The 7,148-nt window shown below is 32.0% G+C and overlaps 1 long non-coding RNA gene across 1 annotated transcript; it reads right to left on the reverse strand.

The window, feature by feature from the left end:
• Positions 1-2,695: 2,695 nt before the first annotated feature.
• Positions 2,696-3,180, reverse strand: LOC120120749. Its single transcript, XR_005515926.1, has 3 exons — positions 3,135-3,180; positions 2,861-2,930; positions 2,696-2,756 (listed from the first exon to the last, which is right to left on the reverse strand). It is a non-coding gene; the product is annotated as an uncharacterized LOC120120749 (long non-coding RNA).
• Between the last annotated feature and the right edge of the window lie 3,968 nt (positions 3,181-7,148).

Raw genomic sequence — 7,148 nt, forward strand, 5'->3', positions numbered from 1 at the left:
ATTGTAAAGAAATATTTATGTATACAAAAAGTGATTAACAGTATTTAGTTCCTGTTAAATGGTATATTCTTTAAGGATTCTCTAATCCTTGCAGATTAAAAGATATTCCATTCACCATTATCATAAACCTTTTCATTTATAACATCCATTCATATTTGAAATGCACCATTCTGTATTCCAAATAAATTATATTTTTATTCTGATAATGCACCCATATACATTTCAGCGAGGCATCCTTTCATGCCAATAATGTACCCATATGCATTATTCTTTTACGCTGAAAATGTAACCATATACATTTCAACTATGGCATCCTTTCATGCCAATAATGCACTCATATGCATTATTCTTTTATGCTGACAATGTACCCATATACATTTCAGTTATGGCATCCTTTCATGCCAATAATGCACCCATATGCTGACAATGTACCCATATACATTTCAGATATGGCATCCTTTCATGCCAATAATGCACCCATATGTATTATTCTTTTATGCTGATAATGTACCCATATACATTTTAGCTATGACATCCTTTCATGCCAATAATGCACCCATATGCATTATTCTTTTTCATTCGTTTTAGAGCAGTTCATACTCTAAAACCTCATTCACAATATCAATTCCATATATTCGATTAAACATAATAATTTCGATAAAACATACATTAACATTTAAATATTACATTCTGAATAATTTCTAATCATGTTCATCTAAATTGCATACAATAAATGTACTCACCTGGATTTCCTCGCTAAGTGTCTAAAAAGTAAGGATGATTACTCCGGGACTTTGCCCTTTCCCTTAGAGTTGCTTGTCTCGGGAGTTTGGTTCCGATCTATTCCATCATCCATTAAAACATGTGTCATACTCAATGTTAGTATATTTCTTAACCATTGTAATTAAACCATATTCAAAAGAAAATATTATTAACTTTCCATATCATTATCAACCTATTTTTAACATTTCTGAATCCGAAGTATCGATACTATTACCCTAGTTCTGATACTTCTACACTAGGGTATCGATACCCCGTCCTGGTATCGATACCAAAATTAGGTTTAATGTTTCATGGTATCGATACCCTTTACGTAGTATCGATACTACCCTATTATGGTACCGATACCCCTTAGGGTGCGTTTGGTTCATGGAATATAGTATTACCTCTGGGAATGAGATTATCGGAATGTAACATTACCTGATACATTACTGGGAATGTTACATTACTGTGTTTGGTATGTTTTGTAGGAATGTATGATTAAAGTGTTTGGTTGAAAGAATATGAGATTACTGGAACGTATATTTTACCAAATTGTCCTTGTTCTATATGTGTTAACAAGTGGAATTCTAAATATTTAAATGAAAATATTTATATAAAAAATCATCGAAAATATATTACTTTATTATTTTAAATTTATATACATTTTAATAAAATTTATATATATTTTGTTTTATAAAATTTAAAAGATAAATGGGTAGAATAAAAGAGTAAATATATCATGTATTATTTTAATTATAAATAATATTATTTTTTACATTATTTATCTAAAAATATATTAAAATTCTACATCAACATTTAATTAATAAACATATAGCACATTTTTCGTTTTTATAATTTAAACATTTTTTCAGTAAATGAGAACAAAACAATATACAAAACAGGTTCATTTTATTTCAGCAGCAACCTATTGACTTTGTAAGACCCTTTTTATTTCAACACATCAGATTCATTTTATTTTGCACATAGTAATAAACATAATACAAAACATGTGGTATTCTTGATACCCATTACGATGCAACATTTATGAGAAACATTGGGAAGCAATAAATTATTTTAGCAATTTCAGATAGACTGACGATAACACTAGCAGACAACATGCAACAGAATAATGAAAAGCAAAAGTGCAAACTAAAAGATATAAGCTTACATTCTTTGTTTAGCTTACAGAACAAAAAGAAGTACAACATTAACCATCAAAAGCAAAAACAATGTTCAGACTTACAAAAGATAATAGTCATGACATTCTAAACTTAATCATATATGTTGGCTATATTATATACAAAAAAAATTATCCAAGTCAAAAGCTTGACATAGACCTGGTGAAGCTAGACAAAAAAGTTGAGACCATATTCTAAAGTCAAAATCAAAAAGAGATCGACATAATTCTAGAAGGACCGCCGTCAAAAGGATGGTCTAAATTTTGCATAAATTTTTCCACCTTTCAGCACTACATGTACAAAGTGACTCATAATAAATGAGAAAAATAATGTCCAAAACCAAGTTGTCTTCAAGTAGTGTCTCCTCAGCCCATGAGGTAAAAAGATCAACATCCTATAATATTCTCAAAACATGCATTGAAAAGTTAGAAGGCTTAAGCATGACAGCAAACCAAAAAAACAACTGAGATACTACACTTATATCTATCTGTGTATCACCAAATGTAGTGCATACATAATACACATAGTAAGAGTCAACTGCCTCAAGAATTCAAAAGATGCATGCTACATAATCAACCATCATAACGTACACATTCCTACTAGCTGGTCATGTTTCTAAAAACGTGTTGCTCCTAATTTTCTTGCAGAGGTAAAAAGTAAATGACAAATCATATCAAACATATCATCGCTCTGGATGATTACAAGACATGAGGACTTCCACAATAGATATTAGTTTTCCTTCCAACCCATCAGAAATCATCTTTAGTGCTTCCTCCCTAATCAGACTCCCTTCTTTCAAGCTATTCCCTAAATATACTAAATCAAATACAGTAGTGTTGTCATAACAAAATTAAAATATTATTGAAAGATGTGTCAGCAATGGGCGATCAAAGAATATAATGACCTCATAATAGCCTTACAAGCATGCATTAAGATCTGCCTTATGCACTTGAACAAACATTGTCGCTCGATAAAATATTGTAGCAATACCTTCATAATGGAAAAAAAATAAAAGTATATATAGAAGAGAATAAGACATCTTCATATCATAGAATATAAATTATGGTTTTAATAACATATGGCCCACAGATATTTCCCATTTATGACATATTTAGCATACATCAATATGCATGCTCCTCTTAACTATGTTTATAATTACAACTATCATCCAAAAAAGTTCAACAAGTTACTAACCACATGAATAGGGTCATTAACTATGTAATTCTCCACAGCATTTCCGCACTACATATACCTATCAACAAGAATGTAGGACAACACCTCATCCAAACACTGTTAGCAAGCCAAAACTAAAATCAGAAACAAACTATGTAATGCCAGAAGACATGAATTCTTTCTAGTTGAGGAGATATTGTCTTCGATGTAGGACTCATTTTGTTTCCTTAAAATTGCTAGCTCCTCTTAATCAGTCAAACAATAGATTGTGCTAAATACTAAAATATAGATTTATGAATGTACATTAAAATTAAAAGAAAAAAGAGAGAATGTTCAAGCTGGTATTTAAAAGAATAGTGAAGGTGTCACTAACCAAATACGAGCTGACTTGCAAAGCCTTGACTCTGAAATCAGGCTTTATGGTTAACATATGTGGACCAATCTTGATTTGTTGCGAAGTCGCCAAAGCCTCCTTCGACTTCTCATTCGGCGGTTTAAACCTGGAAACCGTCTCCACGAACCAATCGTGATTTTCTTTCAACTTCTTCGCCTACATAATTCAAAACGTATAAAAAATCCAATAGCCCAATAGGCAGAATGTGCTCTACAAGAAAATTAAAAGAGAAAGATCAATAGTAAATATACCAGGGTTTCCGATCGTCGAAGGGAGAGGTATTCTCAAGGTTCGTCGGAAGAGAAGAGAACGGCTCTCACCAAAGAGAATGATCGACGGATTTAGCAGTGGCAGCCATAGATGGTCGGCCACCAAAACCCTACCCCCGAAGCAGTAAAAAAAAGAAATAAACATTTTTCTTTTTCTTCTCCCTGAGAATCTCACTGGAAAACTACAAATTTTTATTCCTTCACATAGGCAAGGTCACGGGGAGAAGAAGATAAGAAAGGGTATTTTAGCCCTTAAGCATAGGAATAAAAGAATACCTAAGTGAGACGTGGGAATAATATTCCCAGTAATACAGACCCCAAAAAACACTATTGGTATTGAGCTTTTACCCTCACTTGGGAATATGGCCTATCCAATCATGGGTATATTAACCAAGAAAAAAATATTCCTCCCAGGAATGCAAAAATCTGTGAACCAAACGCCCCTTACGGTATCGATACCGAAATTAGATTCGATGTTTTCTTGGTATCGATACCCTTTCAATGATATCGATACTGCCTCAATGGTATCCATACTGATTGAATCAGTATCGATACTATCCAACAAATTCATCCTCTTTTTAGCCTATAGTATCGATATTGTTCTATCAGTACTGATACCCTTACCTAGATTTTCCAGTTTTTAACCCGATTTTTAGCCAAATGGGCCAAATTTCTTTATATTAACACCCAAAAATGCTATGCAACTCTTCTCCACTTACCCATACAAATTTTCCTTCATCTTATTTCATCAAACATCTACTATCTACCAAGAACATTAAGTTCTAAGAATCGCACCACTTTTCAAATGTGTTTATAAATCTTATCCAACTTGTGCTAGGGATGAGAGAATACCCACGTGAAGATGAAGAAGAAAAAGAAGAAGTGTAAGCAATTTACTTTACCTTCCTATTTCTTCATCTATTTTAATTCACTTTCCTTAAAAAAAGACTAAAATGTCCTCTTAACTTATCTATGTATACAATTTAGTTTAAACACTATTTCAATTCCTTATTTTCATCTTTTACCACTAATTCAATTTAAATCTTAAATTTTTCAACCTTTTCAATATAATCTCTGGTCTAATATTTAGGATATTACAGACAAACTCGTCACGCATTTTTTTATTCAAATTCGTCACAACGAAATGACGAGTTCTAATAAAATATAATTTTTTACTAGATTTTGTCACATCAGAGTGATAAAATCTAATAAAAAATATTTTATTAGAATTTATCATTCTCACGTGACGAGTTTCGAGTCACTGTTACAAATATCATAATTTTCAAAATAAAATATTTGGTTCTGTATTGGCCTAAATAATCAACCCACCTATGATATTAGGCCAAAATTTCCGATTTGAGAGACCAAGCAACAAGCCCAACTGAAAATATGGCTACATACTGTACAGTCCAGGCACTAAAGTTACGATATAACAAGGAACATTTTATTTAACGGCCAGACTGCAAACACCACAAATTCAAATACCCTTCTCGTGCGATTTACCATGAACTCTCTCCCCCTATTCTCATATGGGTTAGACAATAATCCCACCGATCATCGTTCATTGGTGCTGGTGATCATGATCGACCACCGTCGACGGTGGTCGAAAAAAATAAAAACAAACGACATATTACTCTCATCCTACTAAATTCAAAACTTCGGTCACTTTTACCTAAAGTCGGCCCTAAAACCTTCGATCTAAAAAAAAGGGAGACAATGAGTCTATCTCCCGTGGCTGTCGAACCCATCATTCGATGGAACTTTCATCGGAGTATGTTATTACTCTCTTTGTCGATGAAGACTTTGACCGAAATTTGGACTTCAAAAAGGGAGGTAATATTTTTTTCTATTTATTTTGGTTCGGATTGCTGAAGGATGAAATTTCTTTTCTTTTTCTCTGGTTGAAAGTTTGCCAGTGTTGTTGGTTTTTTTTCTTTTTCTTTTTCTTGATCTCTAAAAACCACACATATTTTAGGAGGGGCTTTCTTTTTTATGGAAGCCTCAATGTTCTCTCTAGACCTGTCAAAAAGGGGTTTTTCTCGGACGAGAAGAATGAGGCAAACGAGGTTGGTGTGACAGTGGTTGCTGGGTTCATTAATAGCTCCATTTAATACCCCCGATTTTATGGGATAATGTTGAATCGGCTCGGCAACAACGACATTGGCTCGATATCAACGACAGTTAGAAACCGAGCGGGCTCATGGGATCTCTAGTGATGACTGAAACAACATTAGGGTTATGAGAAAAACCCAAATACGAGAATATCTGGACCATTGGATCTATCTATTTCGATCCAACGGCAGGTGGCGTGCGACGCTTAGGAGAAAATATTAAATTCTAATTAGCTTTGGGTCTCCGTTTGGGCCTCTATGCTAGGTTCCTTGGATGTTGGGCTTAAGGGAACTAAGCTAGTCTAATTTTCTTGGGCTGTAGGCTTTCAATTTAGGATGACCATCCAACTATGGTATTGGTATCGAAATGACCATCGTTTTTAAATTTGTATCGATATGACCTCTGAACTATTTAAATGGGTTCAATATAGTTACTAGCCATTAAAATCTAACAAAGAGGTGATGTAGTGGTTGACAAAAATTTATCTAATTACACATTTGATCTTCAATACTTAAATGTTATCAATTTAGTTCTAATTTTAATCTAATTCAAAAAATTAATCCTCTTATCGGAATGTGTTATTTGTTAATCGATTATTGAGATATATTTTAATAGTTACATGTGCTATAACCTAATTGAAGAGTTTTTTTTATAATTAACTTTACCAACCAAGAGGAATCAAACCTAGGACCTTGGGGACAAGGTGACACCTCAATCATTGAAGCAAACCAAATATTTGTTATTTGCTTATCAAATTTTGTATATATCTTGTTTTAAATATACATTAAAAAATAATAATATTTTAATAAATAAATTATAAAATAAACTACTTGAATGATTACCTAAGTTATATTCTAATAAATAAATTATTAGTTAATGCAAGGTTTAAAATTGAAAATAATTATAAAATAATTATTTTTAAACAAATTTAAATTGTGTGTATAAATAAATATATATATATATATATATATATATATATATATATATATATTATTACAATGTTTGTTATCCATTTATCATTTAAAAATAATTGTAAAATAATTATTTTTAAATAAATTTAGGTATTAAATATGTAGTTTACCCATTTTTAAATGACATCATTAAATTTAAGGGTATTTATACAAGGACCTGGTAGAATATCTACCCTCACAAAAAAATAATGTAAAATTCGGAACCCAGCTGCTAACCAGCAATCAAACTTGTTACCCGACAAATTCGACTAATTTAACCCATAAAGGTTTGTGATCCATCTTGAAATCC

The sequence above is a fragment of the Hibiscus syriacus genome, unplaced genomic scaffold (assembly GCF_006381635.1).
Source record: "Hibiscus syriacus cultivar Baekdansim isolate YM2019G1 unplaced genomic scaffold, ASM638163v2 tig00110346_pilon, whole genome shotgun sequence".
Lineage (NCBI taxonomy): Eukaryota > Viridiplantae > Streptophyta > Magnoliopsida > Malvales > Malvaceae > Hibiscus > Hibiscus syriacus.